A 16,358-nucleotide genomic window follows, 5' to 3' on the forward strand; every position below is an offset into this window, starting at 1 on the left:
TCCTCGCTAGACAGGACCGATAACCAAACCACTGCTATAATTCCCACTGTAGAGGGAGGCGGAAGGGCTACACCGGCGTAGAGCCATCTTAACCAATGTAAACCTTGGACAATTTCCCCATTTTCCCCCCCCCGAAGTGCGCGCATAACATGGGGTCACATTCGATTGTGTACATGTATTCGAACGTATTCCGACTCTCTTTCCTCCCGCCATCAAGCACCTAACGGCGAGATCTGCGCAGGTACGAATCGCCGTCTGCTGAATGCCTTCTGAGCGCCAGCCCGGACGTCCGTCGGCGGAAGGTGAGGGTTTTCGCACGTATGTTGACGTGCGAGGTGGGTGCTGCATTACCTGGCGCCTTCTCACTCCTCCTGTCCATCATGTAGATCGCTGAAGAATGACTGCGACTGGCAAAGTCCGGTGTTAATAGAAATGATAATCCTAATTTAATTATCATAAATCAATTTATTAATTAATTATGATGCGTAAATTGCAATGAAATCGGTCGTTGTTTACATGAACGAGATAACTTCGTATATTTATAGTTATACATAATAGTGGTAATATACATTATATAGTAGTACTTTATAACTTTGAAAAAAACCGTTTTGTTCTTTCTGTGCCAACAGTCAACTGAATGCCGGGTAAATGACTATAACCTGCCGGATTCATGCTCCAGTGTTTCTGATGAGCTAACACTTTATCAAAACCACTTGACGTTTTCGCATAGTCATTTATGCCTAATTATATACTCAAGCAGGTTTTACACCAGTGATGTTTGGCTGCCGATTCATGCAGTTTGTAAGCGAAACGTGTGTTGTTTTCTTGCTTGCATCACAGGCTGACAACAATGTAGCACGGTATGTATCGGTAATGCTTGCGGGAGAGATCAGATTCCATTGGAAATACATGTATTACGAAATCGCATTAAGAATACATGTATATGTATTCGTAATGCATTAGTGATAGGGCCCCCTATCTGTCTACGTGCTATTATGTGGCATATAGGACAAGCTTACTGGCAGTCCGAACAGTGCATTGAAGGGTGTAAGAGTGACGTGGGTCTGCCATGCAACGCCGGCGTGTTCTTAAATGGTTGTGAAATCAGAAGGCAAGGCCCGTCGCGACGAGGAGGTCCCGGCAGATTCCCCTTCTTATACTGCGTCGGCAGCTCGCTCTCGAGAATGAAACGAAAGATCGCTCCGCGGGGGCCGAGGTGCTTGCGAGCCGAGGTAGTCGGAAACGAACCAAGAGGTAATCGCGCTCAACCTATTTAACAATTCAATTGGTACGTTTTTAACCGTGGTAGTCCTATACTTGTTCTATATATATACTTTATTATAATTACTTGTCATTAAGCAAGTACACGATCCGCCCTACTTTTACTTATCTGGGTAGAATAAACTATGTAAAATACGGATGCCTGTACCAGATGAGCATAGTTTTGTCGCGAGCAATACAGCCCTCGTTTATTAAACTACGAACATGGTAAAGATAACGGCAACACTTACAGGGGCGGCCATCTTTCTGATACTGCTCCCAGTCGTAGAAGCCGGCTGATGTTCGGATCGATAGTGACGCCATCTGCTTGTTTTCCCCCTCGCCAAAGCGCGTGCAGTTTAAGACATGATGGGCGATCCCGCTGTAAGCGAATGAAATCAATATTGCTGTCATGGTACATAATAAACATGTGTGGTCTCACTATGGCTACCAATATCGGTGTGTGGCGCGGTGGTCTGGTCAGTCACGTTAGACCTGTCTCTGTCCTATATCCCTGTCGATTTATTTGGTCATGACCTAATAGTAATACTACCTATCTGGTGCAAATACATTCCACTTTTAAGGCACGCTTAGATATCACGAGGTGATGCACAGGATTTATTCTCTTCTCTATATATGTCACATTTATTATCTTATTATAATCTATCTGGATTTTATACTGGGGATTAATTATCGGGAGCAGTAGCATCATGAATGTAATATGAATGTATGAATAGTGTTAGAACCTTTAACACGCATACCTAGATTGTACATTTACATGTACATTGGCGATCGTAAGTTTTCTTCCTCAGCTTTCTTAAACTATACATGGCGAGAAAAGTGAAACAGTCCTAACTACGCCATGAACAAGTCGCAGAGTCTGTGCGGGCTAACATCAGTACATGTATCATGTACAGCTATACGACTTGTACTTCAGAATAGAATCTTCAAACACACAGCTTAATGGTCCCCTTCGATTTCCTCTCTGTAACATTCGGCTTGGTACTGAGTTCGAAACGAAGAGCAACGGTCACGACGTGCGAGAGACTCCGAATAACCTCGATCCAATGAATAATTGCCTACAGTCATTCCATTTTTCAGTCGAACTCATGTTCCGCGCATAATTATACAATAGAGCGTGGGCTGCAGTAGCGATGTTTATTCTCACCGCCTGTCTGATCTGCTATGTTATTGAGCAAACCCTCCAACGACAGATCGCGTTCTCGCCCCGGTCTCGCTTCGGTTTAGTGTAGCGAAGGGGCACTGATCTACTAATACTAAAGAGTATATAGACTATAGTTATATATATAGTTTAGTATAGTAGAGATCAGTGACGAAAGGGGCACTGCATGCCAGTTTCTGTTTAAGTTTTCCGTCGTCGTCACTGGAGTTGTGTGGCTGGGGCATTTTTTGGAACGACGGGCCGATTTCACTGGGATTTATTCCAAATGAATTTTGGACCCTGACCTGTAATTAATGCCCACAATATACATCCTCATTATTTCTCCGTCTGCCCCTTCCTTGTCCTTCTCCCAGCCACTCGTCCCCTTTCCTCATCTCTCCACCTCCCTCCTCCTCCCCCTCCCCCCTTCTTCTCAATCCTCCTCCTCCTCCTCGAATGCCTCCTCCCTCCCCTCTTCCCCCTCCTTCTCCCCCTTCCATTTCCTTCCACCTACGCTGCCGGCGGCGCCTCCTCATTAACCACATGCCCACCCCGGCTCTTCCGTACTCATACTACTTCATGAGTAGGTGCTCTTCCTCCCTACTTTTAAATCGTGTTTTCTTGTATTTTGCTCTTTCGCGCCAATAATCTTAGATAAAAAAATAGCAAGGCATTGCTGATCGTGTGCACGAAATATCTTGAAATTATAAAAACTATTCCACGCTTGAAATAAGAATATTTATTGAGGAACTGTACACATTATAAGAAAGGACGTCATTAAACCTTCGGCTTTAGAGACATTTTGAAAGTACAAATATAAGTATGATCGAGTATATATGGTGTTTCTGGTATCATTACAGAACGCAACACCTAAATTCCTGAGGCGGGGATACAGCCGGAGTAGGAAGGCTGCATCTTACTGAAGAGGAAATTAATTGGAAGCGAGCGAGCAGTTCCCATAGATGTTTTTATTATATATTATTTTACTTTATTTCTTATTTATTTATATTGCCCGCCTTTTTTAGATTTTCGAAAAAAGAAGCAAGGACTCCCGTCAATGACTTTATAGATTAAAAAATTTGAATAATCTTAAATATACTATGATATATACTGCAATTAATACCTCGCTTCCCTTTATTTAAGAAATAAAACCATTTAATATAATTTGATAAAGGCTGGATTCCATATAGATACTCTACGACACACGAGCGCGCGTAGCGCACATCACACACACACACACGCGGCGCAGGCGTGCGCAAGCGAGGTCCCCGGGACACGCACACAACGCGCACCACAAAGCCAGCAGGCAGCACACGTCACACGCGACCGCGATCAGCGTATTATGCATTCTGCAATCATCACTGACGGGCAGTAAACGGTAACCTCATACTAACACTGACGCTTGCCCACACACAACCATAACACCACACCCACAACACGGCGCGCCGACGCACAAACCCGTGGGATCTGACTCACACTTCAATCACGCACAATTAACAAAAGCACGTGTTTAAGTAGTACTCACACGGTTAGAGGCGACAGGCAGCAAGGCAAGTGCGTGGCGGGGTCGGAAAGATCGGTGGGCGTGTTGATGCACAACACACCCGCGCGGCGGGAGTGTAGGGTCCCTAGTCAACACGCGCAACACAAGACCACACCTACCCGCCCCAAGCGTCACTCTCATCACAGATACGCACTACGTACAGCGCTATAGGTTAATAACCTACCACACAGCTAACACAACGCCAGCAGCATCAGCAGCCACACACACACACCCCTCCACACACACGTTCCAGCATACAGTCGCTCATCACCACACACCGCGTCCAGCATTAACCCACTCGCCGCCAACTACCCACTGCCTCCCCCGCCACAGCCCTGCTTCATTCCCTGCATCTTACATGCAAAATCAGCACCCTAAATCCTAACGATCGGCCACACAACCAACCTGCCCCACACACGACAACTAGACACGCCACATGCCTACAGCAACAGCCGCCACTGCCGGCCCACACTGACTGCCCCACACATCCTACACCCCTGCCACCACACTCGCTGGCCCCAACACGCACATATAATCGATGCATCACCACATCCTAACAACCCCAGCCTCTCAGCCCCTACCCACAACACCACACCACATGCCCACACACTCCTGCCCCACACGCACACCAGCCCACATCCTACAACCCCCTGTCCCACACTGCCTGCCCCACACGCTGCAACAACCGCAACACCACACCAGCAATTAATTATATATTATACATACCCTAAAACACCTGTCCCACGGCGCACGCGGCACTCAGCTGCCGACCAGCACGCCTGTCTCGCACATCCTACAGGCGTGCCCGCAGCGAATCGCTCACAGCCACACACCAGCCTCCCACCCTACACCCTACCCCACACTTCCCAGGCCCTAACCGCCACATGCCCTGCCCCACGGCCCACACCCCACGACCAGCTTCTCATACCCACCCGAGCTAACACAGGAACACATCACGCACCACATCAACACCACACACAGCAGCGATGAGAAGGAGAAATCAGGCGCTGGGCGATCCGACTGCATCACAACGTAATGTTCTTATACGCGTACAATACATGACAGGCGCAAGGCAAGGGAATCTACCACCAGGGAAACGCTATAAACACAGCCCGCCGCCGCACAGGTCGCCATGATCAGCAGCATCGGCGCCCCCCCCCCCCAGAAACGCACACCACACACACACCGACCCACCCGCACGAGCGCCACAAACAGGCCACACGCAACACGCACAACAGATGCCGCGTACACACACACATCAATTCTTGTCCGCGCAGGGCGGCGGCCCACCACAAGCCGCATCACCCACACGCGACGAACGAGAGCGAGGCACAGAGCTTCCACTACCAACCGTCGACCACATCGACACCGAAGAGACGGCGAGCCGAGCTGGCCGGACGCGCTCACAGCTGCACAGACACACAAACGAAAGCGCGGTCACACCGGAATCAAACATCGGTGGCTCTACCTCCACCCCCTCCCCCTCCCCAGAGCATCCGACCATCTCACCACCACTGACATCACGCCGCCCAAGGACAAAACACAAACCAAACAGTCCCAGGCATCGTTCGACCCATGGCAACGGACGGCATGCTAACCACAGCGATGAGCCGCAGTACGCGGCCGAAGCCACGGATGTTGGATTTCGATGAGGAGGACGCTCGGGTTTAGGGCGCCACGGTAAGAAGGGTCCTGCCCCTATTTAAATAGCAAGCTATCCCGGAGGAATATGCGCGCTCAATCTGTTTTAATAAGTATACGATTTCCACCAAAATGCGAATTTAAATGGCAAGATACTGATTATTCGAGAAAAATGTTTCTCGTTATGTTCACAAGGAATATTTCCGTACGACTAGATGGAACCTGCATGGCTATATGAAATTAACAAATTCTGGGAATGAGACCGATTTTTTCACATATTTCATCTCTCGCTTACTTATACATCTGTACTGCTTACAGACAAAGCTATCCACTGCATTTCAACAAGACATGAGAGCGCATTGCGAATCGCGACGGCGTGATCGAACGGGCAGAATGGAAGCCGAGGATGGGCTTAGGGGGGGTGGGGACAGCTAAGCAATTGTGGCAGGACAAGTCAATAGCTTGAAGTCGTGCTAAACCAAACGAGTGCGGACCGCCAGTGCTGGAATCAGAGCGACTGAGCGCAGGATTCGGAGTCCGCGCGGCTCGCTTCCAACAATGCCAAGAATCGGTTCGCTTAGTCGTGCATAAAGGGGCCGAATGGGGCCAATAGGTGCTGCATGTGTATCACTAATCGACTTCTGATAGAGAGTCCATCAGGTGGTTGGGAGTGTCTGGAATTTGAAATTATGGTGTGATTAAGTGTGTATTCAGCTACGTGAGATCCAGCTTGTTTTCAGGTATTACCTCGCGTAATAAAAATTCAACACATTTCACCAGGGAATGACAGTTGCAGAAGATGTTTGTGAGCCGGAGGAGTAAATGTACAGTTATGAGCAAAGGGTTAGATTTTAACAAATAAGTCTCCGAATTATCGAATTTAACAGTAACCTGAATCATTCAAAAAAGTTTATGTATGTCCGCTATAATGCGGATGTCGCTAACTCAATAAGTCACGTGATACCATCTATAAAACAAGCGCTCACGTGGTTTAAACTATACAGTACTGCGCGTGACGATCGCGGCACAATACTCGGTTAGAGATTGAGAGGAAAACTCTATACAAATTATGATGCCGGAAAGCGCAAATTGATCTTAGGGAAAGCTAAGCAGATTTTTGTACCAAGGAATGCTATGAAATGCAAGCGAAACAGGCTTCACATAATGCAAACACCGGCTAACCGAGTATCTATAACAACGCGTGGTCAATTTATACTTCAACGCTGAGCGGCCAATTGCGTGTGCAGCTATCCTCTAGGTAATATATTCTCACCTTCTTTCTTGTTGGGGACTATATTTCAATGATTCGCAACGATGAGTAAGGCTATAAACCCGATTAATTTCAGGATATAGTTATTAAACTTACCGTGGTATATTGCAAACACCACCGGCTCTCTGAGACACTCACCATGAGTGTTCTGAGCTATCCTATATTAGTTCGTCCTCCTCTCCCTCCTCTAGTCGGACGGCTCACACAATTCAACACACACACACACACACTCTCTCCTGCGCAACTCCCAGGGGCGTCGGTGTATCTCCGTCGCTCTCCTCTCTCGTCGATTCCTCTCTCTCCATCTCCTCTCTGTGAAAACTACATTGCGTACCATATTACAAGCCTCCGCTCTAACCGCACACCAAGACCCCCATCAATTTTCTACAAACGTCATGAAACGATGAAACAACTGATGGAATCACGATGAAAATATCGGGGGCTCGTGCGCTCACCGAGCTTGCTAAGGTGTTCGGTCAACTCTTTGTAGACGATTCTTAATTTTATGCGGACGATAATAGTCCAAAATGGTCGATACACCAATGGTTTGAGGTTTTTGGAACAGATTCTCTTATTGACGTACTCTCTCGGGATACTTTCTCTCGTGTGTTCGTCCGGCTTGAACCCCTCTCTTGAGATTGAACCGAGCGGGTGCCGGAAGTCGGCCTTGTGTAAATTCTCCACATCCTTCCCACATTCTCGCCTCATTGTTCGTACCCCGATCGTTGATTGTTCGCTGGACCGCATTGTCCTTTTTTTTCGGCTCTTTCAGGTCATCCGTCTCTATCAGCTCGCTCTAATTACACGGCCTACTCATCTATTTCAGTCTCTCTCGTCCCAGTATATATATTATGAGTATATATATGATAATATATGCACCGCACTAACCAGCTAGTATACATATCCCCGTAATAGGCACACGCAATCGTTTCCCCCATTCGGTTTCAAATCGTTTCCTCGTTTCCAGATTCCCTGTGCTTGCATGTTGGTTATATAGAAAAAATTACGTTCGTTCACGTAGGGTCGGATGATGGAATCGCGGGGGTGTGCCTCTAAATGCCTTGAGAATATTGCGTTCGAATGCCCACTCGTTACTCCTACGCAGGACTAAGTTATATTCTGATTATCGATATCATATTCCGGACTGTCGCGGAGTGCCACAAGTCCTGAGGTGCAGGCTGGCCTCTTCTCCAGATAGCGTAACACCAGTAATGGCGCTCGCGGTTTCCTCTGTGGAATCAAGTGATGAAACCACCTGCGATGCTTTCTTATTATAACAGCATGAGCATTTCATATTATATAATTAATAAGAGACTCACAACTAAATGTCACAGCGCGATATACTAGTATAAGTGCAAGAGCGTGATGAGTGATGACCGCTTTTATAATATCCAAGCAATTATTAGCTCTTGATGGTAATCATAAGCATACAGTAATTCTGTGTCATAATATAGCATATATAATATTAAATAATATATATTTACCTATTTTAACCTTATACTAAACGGTTATATTATATAGATCAGTGCTTATGAACCCGCAGCGTTTTCATTGCGCCTTATGGAGCCCACGACCACTTCATGCAAATTTCATGTTTTACGCCGCCAGGTGAAATATCTAGTTATACGAGTTTAAAGAGCTGAAGTATTATTACTAAATAATAATAATATAAGCGATGGCGGATGGTGAGAAATTCATTGACAGTCATAATATCGCCTCTTGTTGTTTCTCTCTGCAACATTTTTATAGATTATAGATGCATACGATGGCTCCCTGTAAATAAAATCGATGACTCGCACAATCGATATATATTTAGTTCAGTACGCTGACATTAACCAGTTACACGCCGAATTAGGCCAGGGATCAAGGCACTAACTACGCAGCAGCAGCAGCATAAGTAGTAGCAGCAGACAGCAAGCATATAGTAGTAAGGCAGCAGCAACAGCAGCGCAGCAGCCGCAGGCAAGCAGCAAGTCACAAGTAGGCAGCACAAGTTAAGCATAACGCAGCAGCAGCAAGTAAGTAGTAGCAGGACGCGGGCAGGCAGCAGCAGCAGCAGCTTAGCAGCAGGGCAGCACAAGTAGCAGCCAGTAACAGCAGCAGCCGCAGTTAGCAGCAGCAGCAGTAGCGCAGCACCAAGTACGCAGCACAGCAGACACAAGTACACAGCAGCAGGCAGCAGGCAGTAGCAGCAGCAGCATAAGTAAGCAGCAAGCACAAGTAGGCAGGCAAGCAGCAACATCAGCAGTCAGTAGCAAAGCAGCAGCATCAAGCTAGGCAGCAGCAGTAGCAGCAACACAAGTAGCAGAGCACAGCAGCAGCATAAGTAGGCAGCAGTCAGCATCAGCAGCAGTAGTAGCTAGGCAGCCAGCCGGTCAGAGCACCTCAGCATAAGTAGCAGCAGCTACGTAAGCAGGCAGCACAAGTAGCAGCAGCCAGCAGCATAAGTAGCAGACAGCAGAAGGAAGCGGAAGCAACGCAGCAGCCCGAACAAGGATACAGAGTGGAGTAGGGAGCAAGCAGTAGAGAAGATAAATAGAGAAGCAGCGAAGATAGGCAAGGAGGCAGAGAGCAAGCAAGTAGACCGGAGCAGCAGCTGAGACGAGCAGCATAAAGGTAGGGGGCAGCAGCGAGTAGCAGATAGGTGGACTGAGCAGGGCTAGAGAGAGAGATGAGCTAGAGCTGACTGGCGATATGGACTACCTACTACTGCTTGAAGGCATACATGGCTGCTGACTAAGCTCGCTAGCGAGGGAGGAGGGAAACTTGCGTGCACTGAGCGCTAGCTGCTGACTGTCTGCTGGGCTGCTGCTGGGCTGCTACTGGCTGGCTAACTGCTAGCTACTAAAGCTAGCTGCTGCTAACTCGCTATGTATGTGACATGGCTAGCTAGACATCAGCTGCATGCCATCTTATGACTGTAGCGTCACCGTGCTGGCTGCTAATTCGACATAGGGCTAAAAAAAACGGACTGAGTGCTAGAGGAGCTGCATGCGCTAGCTAAGGCACTGAGGTCGTATCGAGCTGCAGCAAGCATAAGATGGCGTGAGCATAGGAGAGCATGCTACAACTGAGCGCATTATAGGTTCAGCTGCTGAGCCCACAAATGCATGTCGTTTCTATATTTATTGCTCTTATAATATTTTTTATAGTATATTAGTGACCTGCTTTATTGAGCTCAGGATGGTAATAGGTGTATTAAATGATCATTGGATAGCAATCCTTGGGCAGAAGAGAGAGAGAGGAGCCGCACCGAGCAAACAGAGAAGGCAGGCGCAGCAGGAATTGTTCAGGCAGGTAGAGGAGGAAGCAGACAGCACAGCGGAAGAGCAATGACCAATGACAACCAAATTGCGAGAGAGCGAGAGCAGGAGCAGGGAAAGAAAAAAGAGGCAGCAGCCGAGCCTGCCGGAGAAAACAAATCGGCAGAGAGAATGGAACCGACCTCCATAAGTACCGAGCGAAGAGCAGCAATACACGATATTAAGACACGCAATAAGAGACATGGGTAGAGAGAAATGAGAGAATGCGACGAGAGGGATAAGAGAAAGAGAGAGTGAGAGAGAGTGATGAGAGAAGAGAGAGAGAGAGAGAGAGAGAGAGACTTGCCGGAAAGACAGACGGAAAGAGGATGAGGATAGTGAGAAGAAGACAAAAGATAAGAAGGGACTAGATAGAGTAGATGAGCACTGTCTAAGACAGGGAGTGAAGAGAGAATGAGAAATATTCACGGATAGACTATGATAAAGCTATGAGAGAGATTGAGATAGAGAGATATAAGAAAGAAACAACACGAGATGATAGCAGGAGGAGTAGAGGGCAGTGAGAGTAGAGAGAGAGAGAGAGAGAGGAGAGAGAACAAAAAGTACGGAAACATTCGCTATGAGAGAAGGATGTAAGACATGAGAGAGGAGTAGTAGGGAGCAAGTGAAAGAGAGAGGCAAAGTACTGTAGACGAAGTATGCGCGCGAGACGCGGGCGCTTTGTGTTTACAAGAGAGAGAGACGAGAGAGAGGGCAGGACTAAGAGAGAGAGAGAGAGAAATGAGAAAATAGAGAATCGAAGATGATAAGTAAGTAGGATGCGAAGAGAGGATATCGAGAGAAAGCGCAGAGAGAAACGTTGCGACACGATAAACACGTGGAGAAGATGAGCGAACGGAAGGAGAGGAAAGAGAGAGAGAGAGAGAGATGTCAGAGTGAGTAAAGAGAAAGAAATAGATAACTAGATAGTAATGAGAAGAAAGAGAGAAGTAAGCACGATATAGAGAGACAAAGAGAGAGAGAGAGAGAGAGAGAGAGAGAGAGAGATAGGTAGAGGAGGGAAGAGAGGGAGGGGGAGGGGGAAGAGAGAGAGAGAGAGAGACGAGCGAGAGGGGGAAGAGAGGGAGGGGAGGGGGGAAAGAGAGGCACAGAATGGGAAGGAGAGGCAGCGCGAGGCGGGCATTCAGCGACCAGGAAATAAACTACGCAACAAACAAGCGATATGTGCGCCTCGAACAAGCCCGTCCAAAGTCAGGAGACTGAAAATCACGAATTCTAAATGACGCTAAATGCGCGCACGGATACAATGCATGTAAGATATTCACGCTTCTTAGTCAACCTACGCTACCCAGCCGATTCCCTAGTTGAGTGTCGGAATGTGCACTAGAACTATGCGTTCACATCATTCTAACCTAGCCTTGACACGACACGCCAACAGACTCTACACAGGCAAATCGCAGTTTATGAGGTTCAATCAATAAGGTTAAACGGGCATAGTAAGATTCCTAGGATTTAACTTCGCTGCAGCATACAACTGCACGATTATATGCTATACAATCGTGGCTATACCTGACACGTATTCTTAACAGATACCTAATTTAATTTGTTAATAATTAATTACACATCAAACGCCGCTCGGATCACGAAAATTTGAACGGCCGCCGATGACAACCGTGACGTCCATCGTCATGTGCTTGCCCACCCCCGCGCTTGCGTCGCAGCTCAGCAAGCCATCCTCATCCGCATCTAGCATCCTAATACCGCTAAAAAATAATCTGCCGCCCACCGCGTTTCCCCGGACCCCACGGTCGCGCCGAACAAGTTGGTGTTGCTATCTGCTCGCCGGAGCGGTGGAGCGGACCGGTCCCGCAAACGTGGCAGCACTAGTCCGTTAAAGATAAGGTTAGGATCAGGGGAGTTATAGTTAGGGTTAGGGTTAGAGCTTTTAGGGTGAGGCGTTAGGGTTTGATTAGGTAGATCCCTATATAACAGGAGCAGTTTGCGCAGACGCGCCAACGTAGGATTGACGGGTCCATGTTGTTTCCAGATGTATCCACAGCAGCATCCTCATCGGCCGCATCCTCATCACGCTGCCGGCATCTAGGCCTTATTACAGTATCACGTCAGCTGTATATGATCACCGCTGGTAGCGACCTAATGGTCGATAGTAAACTAATTAGACTAAATTCGTGCCCTAATCAACAAAAACCAATACAAATGTTACGCAGAGAGATATTAGCTAAAGACAATATGTCTATATGTGTAGTCTAGATTTTAGAAAAGATTAAACTTCAAATCGTTCGCGGACACGATATGATAGTTTAATTGTACGCAACTTTCAATTACCAAAGGCCATAGGCCGGGCGTATCGTATTGGAAAAGAACACATGTCTCCACAGCGAGACCCGGACCGTGAACCGCTAGTTTTTTGCGCGACTCGTCATGCGCGCACCCCTCTGTAGTACTAGGGACTACTAGGTTAGGTTAGGGTTAGGTTGAGGGTAGGGTGTGCTTTGCATCATGGATATCTGTCGCCACACCATTAGATCAATTATGTGGCCTGCACATCGAACTCTGGCAATTATATAGAGCAATCTCGCGTGACATAATATAGGATATCTTATAGGTGTTAGCGTAGTGTTGGAGTTTAGGTTATCATGATTTACAGCTATCCCTATAAAATTATATTGAAATGCTAAACGCGTCAATCTGTATCAGTGATAGCTGTCCCCTACCCACGCCCGCAGGGGAGCAATCCATCAATCCCACACACCGCATCCTCATCACCCGCGAATCTAGCAATAAACCAGTTGCGTTCATTGGGAACTAATTATACTGTTTTGCACGTTACCACACCGAGAGCATAAATTCACAAAGAGTTGCACCATTAGTATTTATACTAAAAGGCTCATCTGAAACCAAAGCGATATTAATGTTTAGGGCAAATTTAACCTATTATAGACCTGAAACTGAATATGTCGGTTTATAAGATATGTACAATCCTTTTGCTTTTAAATTAATGAAATAGAGCACATGATCACCCCGGCTGTGCCCATGTCTATATGCATTCTCGCTGATGAAAAGCCTGCGTTATATTGCTCACTATCCACTAACTCATACAAGACCGTCTTACGTTGACGCCGCTTTGAGTGGCGCCACTGTCGTTGTAATCAAAACCTTAACGTCGTTAGTTTTCAAAAACATTTTGTCTAACATCCATGCACATTTCCATTACAATGCTATGATTGAACACGCACTTCGCACAAGCACTTTCTGACATGATTAGCGTAATTTAAAACCGTAAGCCTCAAATTATAACTGAGAGAATAAACACCTAGTAAACATTAGAGTTAACTAATCCCCATTTAATTAAAGATAAAGAATTACATGCTAGCGCGTTCGATGAGCCCGCTTCGCTACAAATAAATTGGCAATTAATTTTGAGACTCTCACATTACCTTCGCGCGACCGTCACCAGAAAGTCACAGCGTCATCGCGCGGCAATCCTTCTATGGCATGCTAATTTATCCTACCGATTTATTTTTCGGTACGTGCGGCGTTTATAATATATATATAATTATCAATATATATATGTATATATATATATATAAGAGCTTAATAACCCGTATATTATAGGAACGGCACCGAATAACACGCAAAACCGAGCATTGTTCTTATCTAATAATTATTTATCATGTTCATACATGCATAGAACATGACACATGACCTTCTCAAGTATATATTTCCGGCATGCGCGCGTGAGCTATATTCTCATCTGATAATCAGCCGAGCTTGTATGCGTTAAGTTTAGATATCACACCTCTATATTATGAAACTCCTGTTTATTATCACTGCAGCACGACAGCATCCGTCCCAGTGAAATCACAGTGCAATGGCATAAGAAGAATGTCATTATGAGCTAATATACTAAGTCACTAATATGATCTATATCACTTAATAATAGAATCAGTCATGAGTAGCTATCACTATAGGGGCGTGTAGGAATAACTGATGGCTGAGGCCCAGCGTAAGACATCCAAACGTAACTAAGAATGTTAGTGGCGGTCAAAAGTACATCGAACACGTGCCGGTTTTCTATGTTAGAGAATTACGGCACTTGATTTCATGACAAAGAAGCCTGTGTATCACGATTGAACAAAGACACCGTGCACCAGATTGGCCGATAAAAACATCAGAGCAACAGCTGGGCGACCTAGCGAAACCCGTCTCCCAGTAATCCATAGCCACACTAAATAATGTATTTACTGAAAATACAATTCAAATAGAAGCATATATATAAAAAATATATAGCCAGTGCTCACATTAATCGCTGCTTGCCGATGGACGGGTCGGTCCTGGAATGGATGCTCCTATCCAATTGCAGCCGGCACAGCCTTACAAGCCGCTGTCCCGGATTTAAATATATATCAGGAGTAGATAATAGGGAACTAAACTCACTCCTATCTTCCTATTAGTACTCCGTTGAATATATATACTATATGCACGTGAGGTTATACACATGACAAATATATTCATCGTAGTACTCTCCTGATACTGATATATATGATATATATAATCTATGTGTGTGTGTGTGTGTGTGTATGTGGTGTGTGGTGTGTGTGTGTGTGTGTGTCGTGTGCGTGTGTGCCGTGTGCGTGTGCGTGTGCCGCGCTGCGCAGAGTGCGCGTGATGGGTGTGCGTGTGCGTCGCGGCGGTGCCTCGGTCTGTAACGTGCAAAATAAATTGTCAAATACGCAACTTTTTTGGGTGTTGCTATCCCCCGGGCGTGGAGGGACGGTCACGTAATACAGTTGACGTATACTTCAAAACTTAAGGGTGTTGCTATCCCCCGGGCGTGGAGGGACGGTCACGTGATACAGTTGACGTATACTTCAAAATTTAACAGTAACAATAACCCTAACTCCAACACTAACCCTAACACTAAATATCTATATATCGGATCTCTATATATAGGGATGTCATCCACAAAAATTAATCTATGGTGTGGGGACAGATATCATGATGCAAAAACCCTAACCCTAACCCTAACCCTAACCTAGAGTCCCTATATACAGAGAGTTGCGCCATGACGAGTCGAAAAACTATCGGTCACGTGGTCGCTGGACGACATGTTGTTTCCAACTAGATACGCACGGCTATGGCGGTAAGAAAGTGTACAATTAAACTATCATATCGTGCGAACGATTTGAGTTACATTTCTAGAAATCTAGATACACATAGACACATGTCTTAGCTATAATCTCTGTAAATTTTGAGTTTTTTGAAGCACGATTAGTCAATTAGTTACTACGGACCATTGTACAGCGTATCCATACAGCGCTGTACTTAAGCGGCAGCGGTGTGGATACATTTGGAAACAACATGGAGTCAAATCCTGAGTTGGCGCAACTCTCTGTATATAGGGACTCTACCCTAACCCAAACCCTAACCCTCACCCTAAACCTAACCCTAACCCTAACCATAACCCTGATCCTAACCCTAATCTTAACACTAGTGCTGCCACGTTGCGGTACCGTCCCTCCACGCCCGGGGGATAGCAACACCCAACTTTTTCGGGGTGGCAGCACGGTCACGGGTGTCATGGCGCCGTTGAAATTTCGTAGCGTTGATATGTAATTAATTATAACAATTAAATTAGGTATCTGGTAACAAATACGTGTGGGTATAGACGATTTGTTATACAGTAAGTGCAGTTGTATGCAGTAAAATCCTAGAGTCTACTATCCCTTTAACCTTATTGATTGAACCTCATAACTGCGTCTGTGAAGTCTGGCGTTCGTGTCAAGCTGAAAATGTCAGTTTAGGAATTCCGACACTAACTAGGATCGTGTAGTGACTGAACTTACATGCATGTAGTGCGCATTAGCGTCATTAGAATTCGGATTCAGTCTCGTACTGACGGTGTTATCGTTCATAGGTTGTCGATTCAGTTTAGTGTCGTCAAGTTGGTCTCGACATTCGAACAGTTATTACACGATATTATTTTCCATTAGCGCCAGCAGAACAAAAAGCGGCCGAGGCTACAGCTAGAGCTTCGCACTGCCTACATCAGTAATACAGCTATAGAGCTTCGTACTGCCTACATCCGTAATGTGTTTAAACCAAACGACTCGTGAATCTCTCTCTCTCTCTTTTCTCTCTCTCTCTCTCCTCTCTCTCCTCTCTCTCTCTCTCTCTCTCTCTCTCTCTCTCTCTCTC

This window comes from Priapulus caudatus, unplaced genomic scaffold, assembly GCF_000485595.1.
Source record: "Priapulus caudatus unplaced genomic scaffold, Priapulus_caudatus-5.0.1 Scaffold630, whole genome shotgun sequence".
Classification (NCBI taxonomy): domain Eukaryota; kingdom Metazoa; phylum Priapulida; class Priapulimorpha; order Priapulimorphida; family Priapulidae; genus Priapulus; species Priapulus caudatus.